This window comes from Dermochelys coriacea, chromosome 2 (genome assembly GCF_009764565.3).
Source record: "Dermochelys coriacea isolate rDerCor1 chromosome 2, rDerCor1.pri.v4, whole genome shotgun sequence".
In the NCBI taxonomy this organism is placed as follows: Eukaryota; Metazoa; Chordata; order Testudines; family Dermochelyidae; genus Dermochelys; species Dermochelys coriacea.
In genome coordinates this window covers 249,590,609-249,616,352 of record NC_050069.1, presented here as the reverse complement: position 1 = coordinate 249,616,352, position 25,744 = coordinate 249,590,609, and the positions used below count along the sequence as shown (strand labels likewise).

The window sequence follows — 25,744 nt, the reverse complement described above, 5'->3', positions numbered from 1 at the left end:
ACTGATTGGACTTGTAGAGTCCAAAGTTTTACCTTGTTTTATTTTTGAATGCAGGTTATTTTTGTACATAATTCTACATTTGTATGTTCAACTTTCATGATAAAGAGATTGCACTACAGTACTTGTATTAGGTGAACTGAAAAACAACATTTTTTTTTTAACAGTGCAAATATATTCCTTAATTTTTGAAAGTCAGCCCTTTTGAAATCAAAAACCCTAGTTGCAGATTTATTTTTGTTAATCCTTCCTTTCAGTTTGAACTTAATTAGCTCATGATGACTTGAGCCAAGATTATCCCCTACAACCATTTCTTCTATGAGGTCCTCACCAAAACTAAATCTAAAATGGCATCCCCTCTAGTCAGTTCAGCAACTACTTGATGAAGGAATCCATCAGCTATCGCATCTAGGAAAATCTAAGCCCTATCATTATTACTAGCACTGGTCCTCCAGTCTATATCTGAGAAGTTAAAGTCTCCCATGCTCACGCAGTTTCCATTAGTATTTACTTCATTAAAAACATTAAAAAGGGATCTATCCATATCCAAATTAGATCCCGGAGGTCTATAGCACACCCCCAGCACTATCCCAGGGGAGGCTCTAATAGTTTTCTTCCCCAATGTAATTTTTTCCCAGACAGACTGTCTTATGCATTCCATCGCTTCTTATTTCTTTACATTCTACCTCATCATTGATATACAATGCTACTCCACCACCTTTACCTTTATTTCGGTCTTTCCTAAACAGCACATACCCTTCCATACCTGTAGTCCAATCATGACTACTATTCCACCACGTTTCTGTTATCCCTATAATATCTGGTTTCACTTCCTGCACCAGTAGCTCTAGTTCCTCCATTTTGTTACCTAGGCTCCTCGCATTGGTGTACAAACATCTTAATTTTTGCTGTTTGGCCTCACTCACATTCTGTACCCTATTAGGCACAGTCATTCTACAGCCAGTATAACTATTAGACTAGTATCCACACTGTCCTTCCTCCTTATATACATTCTCCTACGCATGGCTGTACCCTTTCTTACTTCGTTTTCTTCCCTCTCAATGCTAAAATCCGGTGTGGAGATTACCTGGACATCTCCCAACCATCTCCCCCAAATTCCTAGTTTAAAGCTCACTTAATCAGTTGTGCCATTGTCTAGCCTCCATCTTAGAAGTCTATTTCCTTCCCTACTTGGATGAAGTCCATCCCGAGAGAACTGTCCTCTGTCCATGAATGCCTCCCAGTGGCCATACATCCCAAAGCCCTCCTTATAGCACCATTGCCTAAGCCATCTGAAGATAGTCATAATCTTGTCACACCTTTGTTGCCCTTCTCTAGGAAGAGGCAGAATCCCACTAAAGATCACCTGAGCCTCAATTTCCTTAAGCTTCTTCCCCAGCCTAGCTTAGTCTCCCTTAATACTTTCCAGCAAGAATCTACCAGTATCATTTGTTCCCACATGAAGGTTAATTAGGGGATTCTTTCCTGCTTCCTTTAGGATCCTTTTCAACCTCAGGTCTACATCCCGTATCTTAGCACCTGGAAGACAGCACACCCTTCTATTCTCAGGATCAGCTCTGGTTACAGTCCTGTCTATTCTTCTCAGTAAGAGTCCCCGATCACATAGACCTGCCTTTTCCTGATGACGGTGCTATTCTCCAGTCTATCCCCTGTTCCCTCTGGCTGCAAGTTCTTTCCATTCCTATTTTCCCTTGTAATCCTCTTCAACCCATCCTGTATCCTGCTGGGGCTCATATTTCGTGTAGTCTTCATTGACTCTTCCCCTTTTCCTATAGGACTAGCCTCTCTTCTCTTCTTCCTTACCCTTCCACCTTCAACAAGTACCTGCTGAGCCCCTTCTTCATTTTCCAACTCTGCAAACCTGTTCCTAAGCTCTATTTCTCCTTCACTAGCCCATCTTTTCCTCTGCCTGGTTCTTTTAGTCACATGCTTCCACTGACCATTTTCCTCACCCAGTCTCCCCTCAGAATTCCTCAGTCCTGCTTCCATCTGCAAGACTGAGCTTTTCCCTTCAGATACCTCATGTGTTTGCTCCATAATCTGCTTGAACCCCTTTCTAAACTCAACCAGACTTTCCACCTGCATCTCCAAACCTCAGATCTTTTCCTCCATCAGCTCTATCAGACAGCATTTCATGCAGACAAAACTCTTACCAGGTCCCCCCTCCAGGATCATGTACGTACCACAGCTTCCACATCCAGTCATCCTCATTGTGTCTTCCATTACATTAGTCACTCCCACTGCTGCCTCTGTATCTGTCATCTCCTTCCCACCTAAATCCTATTAATCTGGGAAACAAACCACACCAAAACACCACCACCCACAGCAAGAAACAAACCCCAAACAAGCACCACAATACAAACTCCCCTGTTTACAGCTCTGTTTGCTGGCTCCTGTGCTGCTACAGCTGTCTGTACTGCTGCCTGACTGGCTGGCTACCTTTATAGGACTCCTAGTCAGAGAAGCCCCGCCCCCAATCAGCTCAGACTGAGCATTGAGTCCGATTGGGTAGATAGAAAGATTAACCTAAATAATCTATACAGAAGCCCCAGGAACCCCATAAGATTGGGTCCCTAATCCATGAACTATTGGAACTCATTTACAAAATTTTCTTAAACAAAACATGGATATATTGTCTCATACAATAGAATTAGAATTTATAATCCCTTTCCTATGATGAGATATCTTTGAGTTATAATGTATCTTAATTAAAACTATCTTTAGATAGGTTTTTTCCTCAAAAAGCATTTTATCAAAAATATCTGATTTAAATAAAAAAAATCAAATTTTTTTGATTTTTTTTTTAAATCATTGATTTTTATCCACCCTGGCAGAAACAGAGGGGACACAGTAACATGGGTAGGGCTTTTCATTGTGGCTGTTCACAGCAGGACTAGGCTAATACAGGTACCAACCACCTAGGTTGGTTGCAGTGTAGACATAGTTTTTTACCAGAGATTTAATTTAAGATTTGGATCAATTGTTCCCATTAATTTACACACACGCCCTATACACAAAACCTCTTCAGTATGTTGCTTGTGCCTGCAATCAGGGCAGCTATTTTATAGGGAGCTGGTCTTATATAGGGAGACTTTGAATTAGCTTGCTTCAAATGAGTTTGTCTCAATTGTTTCTATCTCCGTTATGGATGCAGTCACAACAACTGATGGCTGCTAGTCCTCCAGAGCCTTCCCATAATCCCCCAGAAAGCCCTTCTTTGTGATCTATCTTGCCATCTACTTAGCAGGCTAGAAGTCATGATTGGGGTTACATTCCAGATTTTTTTTTCCCTTTTCAACCTGTCTCCTTAGAATTTACAGGCTTCTTTTCTCATTGGGGCAGACTGCATGAAATTACTGATACAACAGTAATTGTAACAAAAAAACAGATTTACTACAAATAGAGAAAATGGAATCAAAACAAAAGAAACTGTTGGCTTAATATATCAGATTTACACTACTCACAAGCTAATCTAGATAATTCATTTTCAGCGTAGCTCGGAGGAGAAAAAGGAAAAGTGAATGTTTGCATCCCTTGAAAGCAATATCCTCCCTCTGTTCACTCAGATCTGCCTATCATCATCACACAGGTTTCTAAAGAGATGTTTTCCCCTCTCTGTTATCAGCCTCCATCCTGATTAATCCTCTTCATCCTTTCCAAACTAGTTTTCCACAGTTACCTACACGGACAATAGGTTTGGGGACTCTGCATTCTCTTAAGAAGACACACAGATCCTTTAATGATGATTAATAGCCATCTTGCAAAGGCCTAGCATTATTTCTTCTTTTGATTGCATAAAAACCTTTATAAACAGGAGGTACAGTAAATCATCACTTAAAGTCGTCCCGTTTAACGTTGTTTTGTTATGTGCTGATCAATTAGGGAACATGCTCATTTAAAGTTGTGCAATGCTCCCTTATAACGTTGTTTGGCAGCTGCCTGCTTTGTCCACCGCTTTCAGAAAGAGCAGCCCATTGCAGCTAGCTGGTGGGGGCTTGGAACCAGGATGGATCAGCAGCCCCCCTATCAGCTCCCCCCTAAGTTCCCTGTGTGGCAGTTGCCCAGCAGGCTACCAATTGCTAGCAGTTAGGCTGTCCCTCCCCCCACTTCCATGTGCTGCTCCTGCCCTCTGCCTTGGAGCAGTTCCCAGGAGCCTCCTGCTTGCTGTGCAGGGGAGCGGGGGGGAAGAGGGGAGCTAATGTCAGGGTGTTCCCCTCCCCCATACTCCTGTCTCCCATTTACTCCTTCTCCATATAGAGCTGGGTGGGGACACGACAGGGCTCAGGATGGAGAAAGGTTGCTGGCCACAGCTGCTGTCTCAACTTTCTGATCTACTTAAAAAGGCAATGTATTTAGAGTGGTGTCAGTGTACTTAAAGGGGCAATGCACATCTCTCCCTTTCTCCCACACACAGGGTGTGTGTCTCTGTCTCCCTCCCTTCGTACTGCCTTGTAGAGTGTAAGGCTACATTAACAATGTGTTAACCCTTGAGGGCTCAGCTGAATTCTAGTTCATCTTTTAGCAGTCAGGCATTCCCTGGGAAATATCCTACCCCCTTCCACCCTCTAACTTCACCACCTCAACCAAGCTTCACCATCATCATTGCTGTGTACAGTATTAAATTGTTTGTTTAAAACTTATGCTGTGTGTGTATATACCGTATACACTCGTTCATAAGCCAAATATTTTTGGTAAAAGAGTGACACATCGAAGATTGTGAGTCGGCTTATAAACGGGTCTACACCAAAATTTGATGATTTTAAACTCTAAGAAATCAGTGAATTTAATATCTAATACATTGTTGTTTTGCTAACCTGGAGCATCTCCAGGCATGGAGCTCCTCAGTTCCCTGTGGCCATGGTTCACCATTCCTAGCCAATGGAAGTTGCGGGAAGTAGCTTGCCACTTCCTGCAGCTCCCATTGGCTGGGAACGGCGAACTGTGGCCACTGGGAGCTGAGGGGCTCCGTGCCTGTGAACGCTCCAGGTAAACAAAACGTCCCAACCCGCCAGTGGCTTACTCTGAGGGGCTGGGAGCCAAAGTTTGCCAACTCCTGAAATATAGGGTTGGCTTATGAAAGGGTCATACAGTTCTTACTCTTTTTACCTATCCATCTTGGGGAGTCGGCTTATAAACGAACAGGCTAATGAACTAGTATATACGGTATATATAATACAGTTTTTTGTCTGGTGAAAAAAATGTCCCTGGAACCTAACCCCCCATTTACATCAATTCTTATGGGGAAATTGGATTCGCTTAACATTGTTTTGCTTAAAGTCGCATTTTTCAGGAACATAACTACAATGTTAAGTGAGGAGTTACTGTATGTCATTTTAGGTTATTGGGGTTTCACTTGTTTCAGATACAGTGTGGAAGCACTTTAAAGAGAGCAGAAGGAGGGAATTCTTCATTTCCACAGAAGCATTATATTCTAGCTACCTATGTGGACCCCAGATTAAAAAAATTTCTTGGTTTTATCTGTCTGGGGGAGAGAGATTTGATTTTTCAGTTGAACTATCTCTTTGGATGGCCTTATTTGGTTTTTATATTTTAAAAGGTGTGAAAATATTTTTTTTTAATGAAAGATTTATTGGGTATTTAGAGCCAACTTTACATTCAGTGTTGTCTAGGTCACATTCACACCCAATAGTTTGCTTATATATCTGTGGTCACATAGCCTTGTCCATCTCATTTGAAATATTTTGCTAAATTCATCATATTATTCAATGAGTATTATATCAACAGCTCTGCTGCCTCATTGTTTTAATCTACTGCAAATCCAATATGTAGTTTTGTTTTGACTTTCATTTGTGATATGTGATATCAGGAAGATCTGTTAGGATAGTTTTTGCATGCTTCTACAAGAAAACAGGGACTTGAACTGGGGATTGCAATTCCAGAAAATAAGGGATGAGGAAGAAAACCATTGCTAAACACAGATCTTCATGACTGCTAATTAGCAAGTGGCTAGAGAAATTAAGAAATAGGTGGTAGTAAAAGTAAATTTCAGTATGACTGATATATTTGGACATTTTGCCTAGTGGAAAAATCTTTCTTTAAATAGGCTTGGGAGATTTTGGTTATTGAGTGACATCAAGAGTGAGAGCTTATATGTATTTTCAGCTGAAAGTATGTTTTACTGATTGAGGCATGGCTTGAACAATGGAGACTTTCACATCTGGAAGAGTAACAAGTGTCAATTGTCCAATGTGACACCCTTGTGGTTGTGATGCCCAGAATATTACCAAACAAATGCATTAAATTATGTACAAGATTACAAAGAATGCTAAATACATTCACATTTCTGTGGCTACACTTAGGAAACAAAAGTACTCTTCACTGTTTGAAATTACAGCCTTGTCGTTTTGAGCAATTCTGCCAAATTCCACTGAATTAATGAAATTATCTGGACTGCCAAACATCACTACAGATACCTATTAGCTATTGTTAAAGGAACCCCCAATTTTCTGAAAGAATGTCAAGCTCTACTATAGCTTTTTCACCTGCATTTAAATGCTGCCCTCACTTCCTGTGTTTCAGACTACAACATAAGTGTGAGGGGATATATCACTAAAATGGCAGCTACTGCTGAGACCCTTCACAGTCATGTTAGATAGTGAAACAGTGATAGATATTTCTAAACTCTGTTTTATAGTACATATTATTTAGTTATGTAAAGCCAATTTTGACTAATCACAGCTGTTTTAAAGATCCCCTGACACTTTCTGCAAGAATAGGGATGTTAGCCCTGGTATCCTGGCCAAATTCCAATTTGTATAATTACATTCTGCCTACCTAAGTTCTCCCTGCAATTTCAACTGGATATTATTGCTGTTATTTATTTACACAGCAGTGTGTATGTACATGGCAGTTTATAAAACAATGTGCATGCTAAACAAAATCCCAATCCCAAATAATTTACAGTCTGTGTCTATGAATGGTTTCAGAGTAGCAGCCGTGTTAGTCTGTATTCACAAAAAGAAAAGGAGTACCTGGGGCACCTTAGAGACTAACAAATTTATTTGAACATAAGCTTTCGTGAGCTACAGCATCTGATGAAGTGAGATGTAGCTCACGAAAGCTTATGCTCAAATAAATTTGTTAGTCTCTAAGGTGCCACAAGTACTCCTTTTCTTTTTGTCTATGAATGGAATCAGTAGAAAGAAAGCAAAGTGGCACATATTTGAATAGGCTTCAAAACAGGTGGGTTTTCAGAGCTTTTGAAGTAAAAGAAGGAGGGCGCTTAATATTTATGGGGACCTTTTTGAAGTGTAAAAGGAACAGGCATGAAATAAGGCATAGAGGTGAAAGAGACAGAGGCAGCAGTCAGGAGAGAAACTTATATAGAGCTGGAGGAGCTGAAGACAGAAATGTAGGTATAAGTGCAGTGGTATAGTTACCGAGTACTTTGAAAATGTGTAGAAGCAGTTTCACAAAATTCTTCACTTATTGACCTAAATTGTTGTGCAGTGTGCACTGTAAAGCAGATGCTATGTTGTATTGCGGATAGTGGCTATATTTCATTGGTAGGTGAAATGATTCCTGTATTATATTTAAAACTATTTGATTCTTTTTCTTACAAATATTATTTCTTTGAAACTAAGATTTGGAAATGTGTATGCTGGCTTTTTGCAGAGAGTGCACATCATTTAATGATAGTGAGTTGATCCATAGCTTTATGCATGAGCTGGATATGGATTTTACATGTGCATCAACAAGAAAAAAAGTCAAATTATATGGGTGTTGTAGGCATGTGAATGGGATTTAGGCTATCTCAGATCTGCAGATGGCAATCAATTTCTGGCACAGAACGCCCCTCTTCTATATGCAAAGACTGATTGCATGGTCTGCTATTCAGTTTGTTTTATAGAGACTCTTGTTTAAATAGGTTTCAGAGTAGCAGCCGTGTTAGTCTGTATTCGCAAAAAGAAAAACTTTTTCCACCAAATGCATCCGATGAAGTGAGCTGTAGCTCATGAAAGCTTATGCTCAAATAAATTTGTTAGTCTCTAAGGTCCCACAAGTACTCCTTTTCTTCTTGTTTAAATAGTAGCAGGAACAACTTGCTGTATATGTTCCTACAGCAACAAGTGTGTGGGAAAAAAAACCTGACATGCAGAGAGAAGGGAAGGGGGCTGAACTAAGGAAATTATGGTTATTTCTAACATCTGAACTAGAAAAACTGTGAGCAATTAAAGCTGTGAGTTAACTCTCACAACAGTAATTAATACTAATAAATTATTTGTAAGTCTGTAAGAAGGTTGTGATTATTTTGGTTCAAAAGTTGCTACCGTAGATTTGTTAAAGTTGTGGTTTTGGTGTGGTCAGTTCAACTACCATTAAAAAAAACAAACACACATACACACAAAATAGAAACAAGTTGCCAAATGTGAATAAGGGACATTGCAACCTGGCACACAAGGTCACAATGCCACTCAAAATTGCAGCAACTATAAAAAGTTTCAGTTGTGGTTTCCACAACAAAATTGCAGCCCACAATTTCTTACAGCCTTAATCATTTATAATATGTGGAATTAATTTACAGAGGGATATAGGCTAATCCACCATTAAACAGACCATACTGCACCACCTACCTCTTTTGTAAAGGTTTCTCCCCATAATCAGAATGACATTTGTGACAACTGTCCCTGTACCCTTCCAGAAAAACTTAATATACTCCCTCCATGGATGTCAGACATACAGTTCACAGGCTGCACCAGGCCCATTTGATGTATTTATTAGAGTTGGTTGGAAATCGTTTGTTGAAACACGAAAGAAAAGGAGTATTTGTGGCACCTTAGAGACTAACAAATTTATTTGAGCATAAGCTTTCGTGAGCTACAGCTCACTTCATCCGATGAAGTGAGCTGTAGCTCACGAAAGCTTATGCTTAAATAAATTTGTTAGTTGAAGTGAGCTGTAACTCACGAAAGCTTATGCTCATATAAATTTGTTAGTCTCTAAGGTGCCACAGTATTCCTTTTCTTTCTGCAAATACAGACTAACACGGCTGCTACTCTGAAACCTTTGTTGAAACAGTTTTCCATTGAAAAATGATATTTCAACTAAACCAAAAAATTCTCCAAAACTCTATAGATTTCAGTGAAATTTTTCCAAAAACAGGTTTTTACAGCACAGTGTTAATTTTTCAAAAAAACAAAAATTGTCTAGGGAAAATTCTGAAATTTCCAAAGTGAAATTTTCGTTTCAAGAATTATTTCATTTTCTGTTTTCATATCACTTTTTTTTTCATGATTTCATGAGATGTCAATAGTGTATAATGTCATATCATGTCAAGTCATGTAACATGAGATATTATTACACATTGCTACTGACACATCCTGTTCTGCAAAATGACATAATACTCAAAATATTGTTAATTTTTATATTGTTTTATTTTTATAGTATTTTAGTTTAAAAATCATTAAGTGTGGTTGCTATTTAGTGCTGATTGAAACCTCTTATCTTCTTTTCTAGATCAGTGGCTGCTGACTGTGTTACAATTGAACAGTTTGACACTTTGATCTAGAAAAGAAGATGAGAGGTTTTAATCAGCACTAAGTAGCAACCACCCTTCATGATTTGGAACAAAAACATAGTTCAAAATGTTAAAATTCCCTGTAAAATGGAAGTTCCGAGTTTTGACCTGCTCTTGTATTTATGTGGCTTCCATGACATGTTTAGGTTGCCCAAAATCTGCTTCCTTCCTTCCTTTCTTTTTCTTTTCTTTTTTTAAAGGCAATATCTGGCCCTAATAGTCATGAAGAAAAAATTTCATCTGTGAACCCAGAGTAATTGCTGGAGTGACATATTCTGGCGTGTACAGACAGCCTGAAACAATGATTGAGAAGTGTTAATAGGGTAACCAAACTGCAAATGTGAAAAATCGGGACGGGGGTGGGGAGTAATAGGAGCCTATATAAGAAAAAGACCCAAAAATCGGGACTGTCCCTATAAAATCGGGACATCTGGTCACCCTAAGTGTGAATTCGTTTGTGTACTAATAATGTCATTGCGGGGTCAGTTCCAAAATTCAATGCATCCATTTCAGTGTGAATATTAACTGTTTTAGTGCTGGTAATTTTTCCGTTGGAATAGGGAAGAGGATGGGAGTGATGGGAGTGAAGCCCACAAGAGGAGGTTGGAATTGAGAGTTGCTTTAGGGAGGGAAATGCAAAGGGGAGACAGACTGGGAAGAGGGAGAGGAACTGAAAATGGGGGAAGACACAGAAACAAAGGGCAGATGAAGTAGCCATTAAGGGGAGCCTATTTTTTTTCTGAGTGATGCTGAATGCAACAGTAAGATGTTGAATTCACAAATTCCTAAGAATTTAGTTTCTACATAAAAGTCCAGGTTTCCGTTGATCTCTCAGTGAATTTCCCAGTGACATCAGTGGGAGACTACTATGCATTGAGAGAAGTCTACAGTCTTAACGTATAACCCGACCCATTGACCATAATTTAACATGGAATTTGGTCCTTGGGACTGAATGAGTTTGGTACCTCTGACCTACCCTAGGCAGAGCTTCCCAAAACCAGGAATGGCAGAAGAGCCAATGACTTCATGAAGTCCAGTAAGGATGTTGTTGCACCTATGTATTAGCTGTAAATTTTCCAGCACTTGAAGGAGTGGATTTCTAGAACAAATGTAGATTGGATGTCTAGAACATATACTCTAACTCAACCATAAATTATGACAGGTTTCAGAGTAGCAGCCGTGTAAATTTGTTAGTCTCTAAGGTGCCACAAGTACTCCTTTTCTTTTTTCATAAATTATGGGGCTTACATAGTAGAGAATAATTCACTGCACTGCAGGAATTCTTGGGTGAAATTCTGTGGTATTATGCAGGAGATCAGAGTAGATGATTGTTCCCCTTTAAATCCATGACTCTACAAACTGTCCAGATTCTGTGGTGATGGGTGTCAACGCAAACCCCAAAGATAAATTTAGGAAAAACACAAGTTTTGAAAGATGATGGTCCTTTTTTTAGGTTTCAGAGTAGCAGCCGTGTTAGTCTGTATTCGCAAAAAAGAAAAGGAGTACTTGTGGCAACTTAGAGACTAACAAATTTATTTATTTAGAGACTAACAAATTTATTTGAGCATAAGCTTTCGTGAGCTACAGCTCACTTCATCGGATGCATTTTTTTTCATTTTTCATTTCTTTTTTTCATTGCTCATGATGTAGTCTGACATCGTCCTCCATAACACAGGCTATACAATCTTACTCAGTTGTTCCTGAATCAAATCCATAAAACATATTCTATTATGTAAAATTGTAACAACCCCCACTTCCTTCCTCCCCCTCCCCCCAAACACCTTGCATCATGCATCATTGGCAGGATTTTGGATCCTGAACTGTCAGCACTGCAAAACAAGAGTGCTGCCTCATTAGCTACAGGACGAATTACTAGATCCTGGATTTATCAATCTGAACTGCATGATCTCAGGAAACATTTGTATGTTTTACATTGAACTTTAAATTTAAATGGCTTGAATAGAAAATGTGTTCAGAATAGTGACATGCTGATTATGTAAAATGTTTTTAATAAAAAAAAATTACCAGCAATGGATTTCATTAGAATTTGGAACAGACACTGTCAATTTAGAAATCACATTTCTGTCTAAAAATACTTAACCTAATATAATTACAAGTAACCTAAGATTACTAAAACTAAAAGAGATTAGAGAACAAAGCTATTTGTCTTTTCAGTTTAACATATTTTCAAAGGTATTTAAGCTCCTAAAGTTGCAGAAACTGCCTCAACAAGTTAGGTACCTAACTTCCATTTATGTCAAGGAGAGTTAGGCGCCTACATTGCTTAGGTCAGGGGTCTCCAAACTTTATGAGACGAGGGCCATATTCAATTTTTGAAGGGGCTTTGCGGGCCGAAGCGACCGGCAGAAATTAAATATATGCAAAATTGTTAAAACAACAACACTACTTTACTGTGTCAGTGTTGCATTAAATTCTAAATCAGGTATAAAAGTTAATCAATGCAGGTACTGTAAGTTGGCTCCCCTTTTTGGGTCTGCTCTGTCCTGTGCCTGCTCCTGCTATGTTTCAGAGTAGCAGCCGTGTTAGTCTGTATTCGCAAAAAGAAAAGGAGTACTTGTGGCACCTTAGAGACTAACAAATTTATTAGAGCATAAGCTTTCGTGAGCTACAGCTCATGATGAAGTGAGCTGTAGCTCACGAAAGCTTATGCTCTAATAAATTTGTTAGTCTCTAAGGTGCCACAAGTACTCCTTTTCTTTTTGCTCCTGCTATGCGTGCCTGCTCTGCTGAAGAAAATGACAAAGGATTGGAAGTTTGGCTGTACTTTAGTAAGAGAAGCTCCAGGTTCCCATTGTTGGTTGGGACTGTTTGGTTCTATTAGTGCTGTAGTTAAAATTGAACCATTATGAAATTGTTAATTTCCATCTTCTTTACTCCATTTATTGGAGAAGTAATTAAGCATCGGGCTTGTATTTTTACTCTAAGGCAGGGGTCTGTGCCTGCTCGGCTGCAGCAGCAACTCTCCCCTAAGTTGGCTCCCCTTTTGGGGTGGGACACCGGCTCCCGGGGCACTCATTCCTCCGCACAGCTCAGCTGAGCTACCTCCCTCCCCCACCCGTGCGAGCTGCTGCCGGCAGGCCCCTCCGCCTGCGTGCTCCGCGTGCCTACTCAGCTGCAGCCTGCCTGGTTGCTTCTCCCTGTACCTGCTCGGCTGCAGCAACGACTCTCCTCTAAGTTGGTGCCCCTTTTGGGGGGGACACTGGCTCCCGAGGCCACTCGCCCCTCTACACAGCTCAGCTGATGCCCCGTGTGAGCTGCTGCTGCTGGCGGCACCTCCCCCTGCCAGCTCGGCACACCTGCCCAGCTGGTCCCTTCTCCCCTGTTGGTTGGAGGGCTGGACAAAGGGAAGCCCCGGGCCGGATCCAGGCTGCGGGCTGTAGTTTGGAGACCCCTGGCTTAGGTGCTTTTGAAAATCCCACGAGGTGCCTGTCTGCATCTTTGGGCACCTAAAACATTTGAAAATCTGCCCCTTGCTGCATTTTCTTTATATAATTAGTTTCACTGTTTTCTCCTATGCTGTGAGCAATTTCCCTTTTTCTTCTGTTCAGGAAGGTCCACAGATTCTAAATGAGTCACTTCTGCAGCAAGTTCTGGGTTTAGGAGGCAGACCTGTCAGTCACTAGCGGAGTGAGTGAAGCTACAACCTTTAATAATAGTAAATAGGGTACTCCCAATAATAATAAATATAACAGCTCTTATCTATAGATCTCCAAGTGCTTTACAAAGGAGGTCAGTATTGTTATCTCCATTTTACAGCTGTGGAAACTGAGGCATAGAGAGGTGAAGTGACTTGTTGTAGGTCATCCAGTGCATCAGTGGCAGAGCAGGGAATAAAATCCAGATCTTCTGGGTCACAATCCAGTGCTGTAGCCACTGTTCTGATCTGTGTCCTTAACTTTAGGCAGGTTTTTACAGTCCTTCCTGTTTAAGAGCTCTGAACCTACAGAAGACGAAAAAAACAACAACAAAATCTGAATTTGGTAACTGGATCCTTGAGCTGTGTGTGCCAGATTTTGGCAGATTGCTAGGGTTTCTTAATGACATTCTCTACTCCTTTGCTTTTGGCTTCTGAGGCATACCACTGGCTCATCAAGAGTGACAAACCAAAGAGTGAACATTTGCTCACACTGTTTTTCTCTGTATTGGAATGTACACATGAGGATCAGTTCTCTTTTTCATAAAGTGGCTGGTTGGTCCATTGAATTGAAAGCTGGCCAGCGTTCCCCAAGACCATCCTCAGCCTTGTTTGAGGAAGGTACTATAAATTAACATCCCTGATTCAGTTGAAATAAACCCTTTATGCAGGGAGTTCATCTCTCTTAAACTACTTGCTGCAACTAGCTCAGTGGGGAATTGCTCCTGATCTCAGTGGCTGGAGATTAATTCCTCCAAGGAACTAATTAGCCTACCTTCAGCTTCAAAGCCCCCAGATTTAAGACACATGTCTTCAGAGGATTTGCTGTCTTGAGCAAGAGAAAGAAACCTCAAGTCACAGAGGGAATTTCTCAGGGAAGGCAAAAGGTATCTCAAATTCTCTCAAAAATAAGGGAACTCAACACTGTCAAATCTCTTTCTGACTCAGTCCTTCCAGTCAGTCTTTTTGGAGGAAGAATCAATATCAGACTAAATGGCAAAGACTCTGGTCTCCTGCAGACCCTAGGCAAAGTGCAGGTCTAAAGTACCAAAGAAGAGTGGGGATTTCTGCTTCTTTTCCTCAGAAGGTAGCCAGGTCTTTTTATTGCTGGCTGAAAGTCAGCAGGTATAGCACCAGAAACTAAATCTCAGAATCAAACAGATCCATTATGACAACCAATGCCAATCTGAATGAGATCTGCCACACATGCATGAGGAAGATCATGTTCTGTTTACCCATCTCTGGGCACAAAGACCTTGGTTCTCCATCCTGATCAGTGAGAGAACCATACCACCTATCTTCTTCTATCCTCACAGAAGGGACCTTTTCTCACACGGTCCTATTCTACATGAAAAACCCACGAAGTTCTATCTTAGTTGCATGGACTTTGAAAGAAGACAGCTAAGAAAAAAGGTATCTCAGTAAATGGAGGGTATTCCTGCATCTATTTAGTTCTAGTTTTTCCCTTTCTGACAACACAAAATTAACAGAATTCCATTGTTTAGAATCTGTGGACTTCCCAATGCAGAAAAGGGAACAATGTATCATTGCTTCCTGGAAATTTTCTTCTTCTGCAAATCTGCGGATATCCGTTTTGTATCCGCTGATATCCGCATGTGTGGATATCCGTGGACCATTTTTGCGGATAGTGGATCAGATGCAGATATAGCCACGCAGGGCTCTACTCACTGGTGGCGCCTGGCCCGCAGCGTCCAGCTCGGGCAGCCCAGGGGGCAGGGGCCAGCAGCCAGTAGCTGGGGGACAGGTCAGAGTCGGGGCTGTCCAGCACCCACTCTCCGTGCTGCTTCCTGTCCAGGAGCTCAGGCCCCTTGGACAGTGCCGTCATCCCCAGCGTGGCCCGGCCCGGCAGCACTGGCTGCGCTCCCAGTCCGGGGTCCAGCCTGCCGGCTCCTGGGCAGCAGGGCCCGCTCCCGCCATGGGGATTGGAGCGGGCGGAACCCAGGTGTCTCACCCCTCTGCCCCACTGTGATGCAACTGTTACTGACGTGTGCCGTCGCTTGGGAGCTCCCGGGAGAAGCATGCAATGCGACGCCCCTTCCCCACAGCCCCACCTCCGTGCTGCCCCTTCTCCTCGAGACTCTGCCCCCACAGTGCCCCTTACCCCAGTTCCCACCCTCATGCTGCCTCTTCCCTGCAAGACCCCGCCCCCGCACTTGCTGCCTTCTCTCCTCTCCTCCCCCTCATTTGCTAGCCCTTGTGAGATGGGATGCGGATACAGGTAAAAGACGGCTAGCGGATCGTGGGTCAGATTTTAGGTTGGATGCAGATATGATGCAGATAAACATTTTTGTATCCGTGCAGGGCTCTACTTGTAGAGGATGGGAGAGATCACAGAGAAAGAGGAAAAAGGGCAAATATAATACCTATCTATAAAAAGAGAAATAAGGACAACCCAGGAAATTACAGATCAGTCAGTTTAACTTTGGTACCTGGAAAGATAATGGAGCAAATAATTCAGCAATCAGTTTTCAGACACCTAGAAGATAATAAGGTGATAAGTAACAGTTCACATGGATTTATCAAGAACAAATCATGTCAAACCAACTTCATATCCTTCTTTGGCAGGGTCACAAGCCTTGTGAATGGGGGAAGCAGTAGATGTGATATATCTCTACTTTAGTAATGCTTTTGATGCCGTCTCACATGACCGTCTCATCAACAAACTATGGAAATACAGCCTAGACAAACCTACAGAAGGTGTGTGCACAGCTGGTTGGAAAACCGTACTCAGACAGTAGTTATCAATGGTTCACAGTCAAGCTGGAAGGGCGTATCGAGTGGGGTCCCAGAGGGATCTGTCCTGGTCTGGTTCTAATCAATGGCACAGAGAGTACGCTTACAAAGTTTGCAGATGATACCAAGATGGGAGAAGTTAGAAGCGCTTTGGAGGACAGGATTAGAATTCAAAATTATCTTGATAGACTGGAGAAATGATTTGAAATAAATAGGACAAATGCAAAGTACTACACTTAGGAAGGAATAATCAATTGCATACATACAAAATGGGAAAGGACTGCCTAGGAAGGAGTATGGCAAAAATGGATCTCGGGGTTATAGTGGATCACAAACAAAGTATGAGTCAACAGTGTAACACTGTTGCAAAAAAAGCAAACATCATTCTGGGCTGTATTAGCAGGAGTGTTGTAAGCAAGACATGAGAAGTAATTCTTCCACTCTACTCAGCACTGATAAAGCCTTAATGTTACATTACCCAGGGTAAAATCTGGAATGATGGACAGCTGTATCCCTTCGATTCTCTAACTTGGGGTGCCTTTTACACTGCTTTGCTGTGAGAGCAACCACTTCTGCTTTGCTCTCACACAGCCTCCAGCGTGTAAATCTCTCCCAGCTATACTGTATGAGTGCTATAGTGAGCCACTCATGAATTATATGCAGGGCAACACCAGCAAACTCCCCTTCCCAGACTTTCCCCCAGAAATGTGTGTCTTGTACTGCCCAGCACCCTCCTGGACAATACAAGCTTGTATAAAGTTTGTCATTTATTAATAGAAGGTGATAATTCGCACAAATCTTGTTATCCTACATGGAGTTCCCAACACTTCAATCCAAACAACAAAATACATGTATTAACTACAGAAAGCTAGATTTTAAGTGACTACAAGTAATGAGGCATATAAGTTAGAATTGGTTACAAGAAAATAAAAGGTAAAATGCAACTAACGCCTAACTTAAACAAAGTGAATACAAAGCAAAGATATGTTTCACCACATATTCCAGCAGTCTTACTGGCTGAACCTCTTTCAGTTAGGATCTCTCCCGCAGTCCAATGCTGCTTCCTTTGTTCTTCAGGTGTTGATGATGTCATGGGTAGAGAGCAAGGGAGGGATGCTTTAGGGCATCTGTCATCTCCTCTTATAGCCCTTTCTCTTGCGCAAGAATCATCTCTGGCTGAATTCAGGAGACAGTAAGTCTGTGTGACCAGGAACCTTAAGCTGCTTCTTTGTCCAAATGTAGACTTTTTTTGCTCACACTTTCTGTCCTGCTGAAGGGTGGCCACTTAATTAGGCAATGGTCCATGAGAATTCATTGACACCTGGCTGAGGCGTTGGCTAACCTTTTGTTTTTGGGAAACTTGTTTGTGACTGCCCTACAGAACATGTTGAAACATGTCTTGGTAATATCATATAGTGGAATGATCAACAAATCATGAGTTTTCAAATGATACCTTATATTGTTATTATGCTAGTACAAAATGTCATGTAGTCCTGTAAGATGCGGTACAGACTATCACACTCAGTTGGAGTATTGCGTCCAGTTTGGGACACCACATTTTGGAGAAAGTTCAGAGGAGAACAAGAAACATGACTTAGGAGGAAAGATGGAAAAATTTTTGTTTGTTTAGTCTGGAGAAGAGAAGACTGATGCAGGGACATGATAATATTCTTCAAGTACTTAAACGGTTGTTATAAAGAGGAGGGTGATAAATTGTTCTCCTTAACCATCGAGGGCAGGACAAGAAGTAATAAACTTAAATTGCAGAAAGGGAGATTTAGGTTAGACATTAGGAAAAACTTCCTAACTGTCAGGGTAGTTAAGCACTGGAATAAATTAGCTAGGGAGGTTGTGGAATTTCTGTCATTGGAGGTTTTTAAGAACAGGTTAGACAAAAACCTGCCAGGGATGGTCTAGATAATACATAGCCATGCCTCAGTGCAGGAGACTGGACTAGATGACCTATTGGGATCCCTTCCAATCCTACATTTCTATGATTCTATTCTATGATTGGAAGAAATCATTTGCACTGCAATGAACTGTGTAATAGAGAACTGTTCCTATTCACTTAAAAATTAAATGGTTATGATTTAGGATTATCTATAGTAGTAATTGTGGAAGTCATCAAACTGGTGGGATCTTCAGAGAGCAAGGATGATCCATTCATAGGATGCTACTCAGGAAACCTACATTCAATTTCCTGCTTTACCACAATGTTCCTGTGTGAGCTTGGTCAAGTTACTGAGTCTTCTGTGCCTCTGTTCTCCATCTGCAGAATGGGAATGATAGCACTTTCCTGCATCACAGTAGTGTTGACAGGATAAAGCCATAACAATAGAATAAAACATTAAAGACTGAGTATCTTGGATACTATTTAATGGGGGTCATGTACATACCTTAGATAAGGCAGATACTTCCATTTTACCGGTGATTAAGAGGGCTAGTCTGCTCAGAACTTGCTGAAAATACATTGCTTAGGATCTGTGGACCTTCCTGCTAGAAGAAAGGAAAGGAAATTTTGTATGTAGGACGTGTACGTGTACGTGTACGTGTTTTGCGTGGGGGTAAAGGGGGGGGCTGAAATAGGGGAATAAAAGTATTTGATAAAAATAAGAATGTAGCTGTAAAGGCACAAATATAAGGAGCGTGGACTCAGAGGCCAATGTACTACCCAAAGCTTACTGTTTTGTTGTTCACAAAAAGAAAAGGAGTACTTGTGGCACCTTAGAGACTAACAAATTTATTAGTCTCTAAGGTGCCACAAGTACTCCTTTTCTTTTTGTGAATACAGACTAACACGGCTGCTACTCTGAAACCTGTTTTGTTGTTGTTGTTCTTTTAATGGCTAGACTTCAGGTAGTTGATGTGCTTTTAATAGTAGGGAGGATAAAAATGTGTTTGGACTATTGCAATGTCAAACAAGAGGCTCGTTATTATTTTTGGGTACCTTTTTAAGAAGCCACAATATTGCAGATAGTAAAGTTTGTTCATAGTAAACAGATGAAATGTTATTCCACAAAAGAAAAGCTGCCTAATAACTTGCAAGAGAGTGAGTCACAACAAACAGCATCATTAAAACTTTCCTCAAGAGAAAACAACTCTCAGCTGAAATTTACCATTATTTTAAAACTATTATTTCAGCCAGCCTGAACAGACTATTTCTCCTCTAGGTAAACTTGTTCATATTTTACTCTATATTTGTTTTTATTCCATTGTTTACCCTTTACCATAACTTAGATATGGTGCTGACATTAGCTATCTGTGGCCTCCATTGCAATGAGATTTGGAACTGGATTGACAGCTTCTTAGAATATTGATTATAAATGGCTCTAGATTGAAAGGTGCAAAGAGTTTCAGATCTCAGTAGAGGGCAGGTGCTGTAAGTGCAGACTTTGACAATTACTGTCCTCCCGTATTATATTGTGTCTCTCTGTCACATGTAGCTTCATAAAAGTATCCCCTTGAATTTTTACTTACTTGCAATAAATACCTGTCTCTCTGACAGGGCCTTGCATATAATGTAGCCCCTTCCATTCTAGAATATTGAAACATTTTACAGATATTAATGAATATATCCCAGTGAGGTAGATAAGCACTATTCCTGTTTTACATATGTTAAGTGACTTGCTCAATATCACACAGATTGCCCAATATCACACACAAAATATGTGGCAGAGCCAGGAATAGAATCTTTCTCTGTCCCTTATATAAACAAAAGGACAATCTTTCCTAAACAGATTAATTTGTTACTTTATTGAAGCCTGCTGTCAGCTACCAACCATGCATTGTAATCTCTGATAGCACAATGACCAGAGATCCCAGGAGAGCCAGCAAGCTACCTGGCATGAGGACAAACAGCAGCAGTAGTTCAGAGACAGAAGACCCCGGCTAGAGGAGAATGAACAGAGCTGGGAACACTCAGGATCTGAAGATAGGCCAGTCATGTAGTAGTAGAAAAGTCAGTAGGATCCTGTATGCTTCCCACCTCCTTCATTCCTGATTTCTCTATTTCTGTGACTTACAGAAGGATCTCCCAGTTTGTTTTTGTTTTGTTTGAGCTCCCAGGTCAGGCACTCTTTTGTTTTTCCTCCACCACCTTTGTGTAACTCCAAAACACATGCATACATTTTTCTCATACTCTTCTTCTTAAAAAATAAAAAAGAAAGAGAACATTTTGGTTGAGACGAAACATGACTAATTTCAACAGACATAAAGATGTGTTTGAAAATGTATGAATGAATGAAAGCAAGGCATTATACGGTAACTGAAACTATTTTGCATCCTCCCTGTTGTGATCTCTACAGATGAAAGCTAGAACAACACTTGTTTACATTGTAAACACAAATATTTCAGATGCCATATTACTTTTTATTATGTGCTGTTACATTCTCTCTTTGTTTTTCTGTTTGTATTTCTCAGTATGGCCTGCTAAAATACACTAGTTTTATTTTAGTTTCTAGTCAGTATCACTTTGTGGTTCATTTTATGCACAAAGGTCCTGCGGCAAGGTTTGGATGACAAACAATTTTTTTTAAAGAAAGTTTGATAGATTAAAAGTATCATCTAGTCTTACTTTTTTGTTAAAACTCTGGGCTCTTTTTCTATTATTGATCTAATGAAGAAAGGAATTCCCTTAGCACAGGCTAGTGCAGGGGTCAGCAACCTTTCAGAAGTGGTGTGCCAAATCTTCATTTATTCACTTTAATTTAAAGTTTCATATGCCAGTAATACATTTTAATGTTTTTTAGAAGATCTCTCTCTATAAGTCTATATATTATATAACTAAACTATTGTCATATGTAAAGTAAACAAGGTTTTCAAAATGTTTAAGAAGCTTCATTTAAAATTAAATTAAAATGCTGATCTTACGCTGCCAGCCTGCTCAGCCCTCTGCCAGCCTGGGGTTCCGTTCACCTAGGCCAGCAGCAGGCTGAACAGGGGCTTGCGGCCAGGACCCCGGCTGGCAAGGGGCCGGCAACCAGAACCCCAGACCAGCAGCGGGCTGAGTAGGGCTGGTGGCTGGGACCCCAGACTGGCAGTGGGCTGAGCCGCTCAGCCCACTGCTGCTCAGCCCGCTGCTGGTCTGGGGTTCCGTCCACCGGCTCTTGGCAGCCAGGGTCCCGGCTGCCGGCCCCACTCAGCCGGCTGCCGGTCTGGGATCCTGGCCCTGCCCACATAGAGTGGGTACCTACCTTCTCCCTGGTTCTAGCTCATTCTCTTCCTCTCTCTCTCTCTCTGCACTGAGCTGAGAGTGGGAGTGCACTGAGCACAGGGCTGGGGGTGAAGGAGCAGGCTGGGGGTTGGGGTGTAGGGTCTGACGAGGAGCTAGAATGAGAGAGGGGGCTCAGGGTTGGAGCTGGAGGTTTGGGTGTGGAGTGCTTACCTGGGCAGCTCCCATTTGGTGCAAGGGGTGCAGGTGAGAATGTGGGTGTATGTGTGCAGGAGCTCCCGTTTGGTGCTCAGGGTGAGCGTGGGAATGTGGGGGATGAAAGAGTCAGGGCATGGGGTGAGCGGGAGCTGGGTATGTGTGGGGGCTGCAGGAGTCAGGGCTGGGGGCATGTGAGGGGGTTGCAGGAGTTGGCATGAGGTGTGGGGGTGCTGGTGTGAGGGCTGGGCTCGTGGGGGGGTGTAGGGGTCAGGGCAGAGGACTGGGAGTGTGTGTGGAGGGGTGCAGGGGTCAGGGCAGAGGGCTGGAGGTGTGGGCTAGGGTCGTGGGGGTGCTCCCAGCCCCCTGCCCAGAGTGGCTCACGGCAGGGGGCTGGAGGGGATATGCCCTGATTCTACCCCCCTTCCGCAAGGCCCTGTCCCACCTCTTCTCCGCCTCCTCCCCGGAGTCATGAGCGCGCTGCGGCTCCGCTTCTCCCCCTCCCTCACAAGGGCCATCAGCTGATCGGCGGCAGGAACCCAGCACGCTGGGGGAAGAGGCGGGGGAGGGGGAATCTTGCCTGCCCTGCAGCAGCAGCTGGCAGGACCAAGCTTCTTCACCCTGCCCCAGTGTGGGGGGAGAAGAGCAGGCCGGGGCAGGCAGGATTTTTAATGGCACACTGCTGCCTGCCTGGGTCCCGGCCATGGGCCCCACTCAGCCCGCTGCCAAACGTGCGATTAAAAATCGGCTCGCGTGCCGTCTTGGGCACGCGTGCCATAGGTTGCCAACCCCTGGGCTAGTGCCTCAGGTGAGGGCTCTGCCAGCTCTCACTGCTTCCATCTTCCATATGAGGAAACAGCTGTAAATCATGGAAAGAAAGGGGAGTAAAAAAACCAAACCAAAGGAGAGAAACAAGGAGGAGTCCCATGCTGGGGGCTCAGTTCCTTTTCCAGAATTGCAGGAACATGAAGATTTGACCAGGGAACTTCATTCAGATGAGGACACAGTGAGGGGAGGGGAGATCGGAGCAGATCAGCATAAATCTAACAGAGTTGACGGTGTTTAGCTTCGTTTGGTGGGAAAATGGATGAAATAACCAAACAGACTAACTAGAGAAGCATATTCATATGGTATCTACGTACCATGGCAATGGGCTGCATAGAAAGGGCTATAAGGATTGTGGGATAAACGGTAAAAAAAAATCTGTACTGATGTGATGGATTATAAAAGGGAAATGAAGCAACCCTTGATGGTCTCTCTTTCTCTTTTAAGAACCAGAATCTGCTTAAAAAAACCCAAAACAGCTGGATAAATGGAACAGAAATAAAATTCCTTTTCTCTGTGTGTGATAGAATATGGTTCAAGGCTACTGCTCCTACATAGGACAAGATCTAGTAAAGGTAAAGCTGGATTTGATTGTAAAGATTAGGACAGTTAAGCAATTAAAAATATTAATCGCGATTAGTCACGCGATGAAAAAAATTAATCACACTGTTAAACAATAATAGAATACCATTTGTTTAAATATTTTTGGATGTTTTCTACATTTTCAAATATATTGATTTCAATTATAGCACGGAATACAAGTGTACAGTGCTCACCTTATTTTTTATTACAAATATTTGCACTGTAAAAAAACAAAAGAAATGTTATTTTTCAATTCACCTAATACAAGTACTGTAATGCAATCTCTTTATCATGAAAGTTGAACTTGTGCATGTAGAATTATGTACAAAAATAACCTGCATTCAAAAATAAAACAATGTAAAACTTTAGACTCTACAAGTCCAATCAGTCCTACTTCTTGTTCAGCCAATCGCTCAGACAAACAAATTTGTTTACGTTTGCAGAAGATAATGCTACCTGCTTCTTGTTTACAATGTCACCTGAAAGTGAGAACAGGCATTTGCATGGCACTGTTGTAGCTGGTGTCACAAGATCTTTACATGCCAGATGCGCTTAAGATTCATATGTCCCTTGATGCATCAACCACCATTCCAGAGGACATGCGTCCATGCTGATGACGAGTTCTGCTCGAAAACGATCCAAAGCCGTGCGGACCAATGCATGTTCATTTTCATCATCTGAGTCAGATGCTATCAGCAGAAGGTTGATTTTCTTTTTTGGTGGTTTGGGTTTTGTAGTTTCCACATCAGAGTGTTGCTCTTTTAAGACTTCTGAAAGTATGCTCCACACCTCATCCCTCTCAGATTTTGGAAGGCACTTCAGATTCTTAAATCTTGGGTCGAGTGCTGTAGGTATCATTAGAAATTTCACATTGGTATCTTCTTTGCATTTTGTCAAATTTTGTAGTGAAAGTGTTATTAAAACAAACAACATGTGCTGAGTCATCATCTGAGATTGCTATAACATGAAATATCTGGCAGAATGCAAGTAAACAGAGCAGTAGACATGCAATTCTCCCCCAAGGAGTTCAGTCACAAATTTAATTAACACATTTTTTTAACGAGTGTCATCAGCGTGGAAGCATGTCCTCTGGAATGATGGCCAAAGCATGAAGAGGCATAGGAATCTTTAGCACATCTGGCATGTAAATATCTTCTGATGGCATCTACAACAGTACCATGCAAACGCCTGTTCTCACTTTCAGGTGACATTGTAATTAAGAAGTGGGCAGCATTATCTCCTCTAAATTTAACTAACTTGTTTCTCTTTGCAATTGTCTGAACAAAAAGTAGAACTGAGTGGACTTGTAGGCTCTAAAGGGTTACATTGTTTTGTTTTTGAGTGCAGCTATGTAACCAAAAAAACTACATTTGAAGTTGTGCGTTCATGATCAAGAGATTGCACTACAGTATTTGTATGAGGTGAATTGAAAAATACTACTTTTGTTTATAAAAGAAAGGGAGTACTTGTGGCACCTTAAAAACTAACAAATTTATTTGAGCATACGTTTTCATCTCTAAGGTGCCACAAGTACTCCTTTTCTTTTTGTGAATACAGACTAACATGGCTGCTACTCTGAAACCTACTTTTGTTTATGATTTTTACTTGCAAATATTTGTAAGCAAAAATAATATAAAGTGAGAACTGTACACTTTGTATTCTGTGTTGTAATTGAAATTGATATATTTGAAAATGTAGAAAAACATCAAAAATATTTAATAAATTTCAGTTGATATTCTATTATTTAACAGTGCGATTAATCGTGATTAATTTTTTTATTATTATTTTAATTAATAATTCTTAACAGGAAGTTATTTTAGAAATTGTACTGGTTTGTCTGTTTGAGGCATTTTTTCATGTATGTGTTTTTTAATAATGTCTACAATCATAACTATTGCTCTGATACAAAAGTGTAGCCACTCTTTCTTTACAGTTCCGTGAAGGAAGAAAGAAGGCATTGTAATCCAGCTATGGATAGAGCAGGAGACTCAGGTTCTATATCTGGCTCTGCTGGTTACTTGCTCTGTGACCTTTTCCCTAATTTAAAATGGGTATGATAATGCTTGTCCAACATCAAGTGCTTTGAGATCTAATCAAAAGCTCTAAGAAATTGATTATTTTTTATTACAGAAATATTGGTGGCTCCAGATCAGTTCCTGATTTGTTTGGTAATTAATTCTTACATGACATTTTTTTCTCGAAGCAATATCCAGGGACTTCTGAAATAAAATATTCTCCTGATTTCTGAATAATGCTCTCTAACTTTGATCCCAGCTCTACGTTACTCCTATTGAATGTATTCGCTGAATGTATCCATGTATTAGGTGAATTGTGGCGCTTCACCTTTGGCCTGAGTATGGGGTGCTATGGAGGAGAACTATGTGATGGTGGATGGATGGCAATAATTCCTCTGAGTGAGCTGGTACACAAGGATGGTGTTCAGACCTCACTATCCTTTAGGATATTTGAGCCTGCTCCTACCTGTCTGTCTATGTCTGTGGTACTTAGTTATATGACATCTGTTACTGTAGTTTCTGGATGCCTCACAGTGTTTAATATATTTTTCCTCGTAATGCCCCAGTGCTCATCCTAGTGTAGTCACTCTGCTTGGGAGCACTCAGTGCCCCCAGGAACACATCACTGAAACACAGAGTCCTGGGCAAAGTGAGTGCCCTTGTGTGGGTTGGGCATGCAAACTTCTCTTTTCCCCTGAACACCTGAGTAAGGGCCATTTATAATCTGCCACATTTATTTTTGTGCTTTGTCATGGTGTAGTATTTAAGTACCTCGCAAACATTATTGGGTTCCACTTGTTCTGCTCTTATACTGATTTCAGTGTAGCTGCATGCACGTAACTGAATTCAGTCAAACTGTAACTTGAAAATTATAGAACACCACTATTTCAGAACTCTTCTAATAACTAACTAATAAGAAAAGACTTTGGATCTTTTCACTCTTAAAATACCATTCATTTTCATGGTAGGGCAGTTATATATTGGGTAAAGAG

At 41.3% G+C, this 25,744-nt stretch overlaps 1 protein-coding gene across 38 annotated transcripts in view; it reads left to right on the top strand.

The window, feature by feature from the left end:
- The window catches only part of ZMYND11 (zinc finger MYND-type containing 11), a 160,593-nt gene that overhangs the window by 18,960 nt on the left and 115,889 nt on the right, over positions 1-25,744 (top strand). For 3 of the 38 annotated variants that reach the window (XM_043509600.1, XM_043509614.1, XM_043509598.1), the window contains exon 1: positions 15,812-15,929. The exons of 25 other annotated variants lie outside the window; for them this stretch is intronic. The gene's annotated coding sequence lies outside the window, so the exon portion shown is untranslated. Of the gene's footprint in view, positions 1-13,125; positions 13,205-13,492; positions 13,598-15,802; positions 15,930-25,744 lie in introns of those variants that run through there. 10 more of the 38 variants (XM_043509631.1, XM_043509610.1, XM_043509606.1 and 7 more) reach the window with 9 other exon arrangements.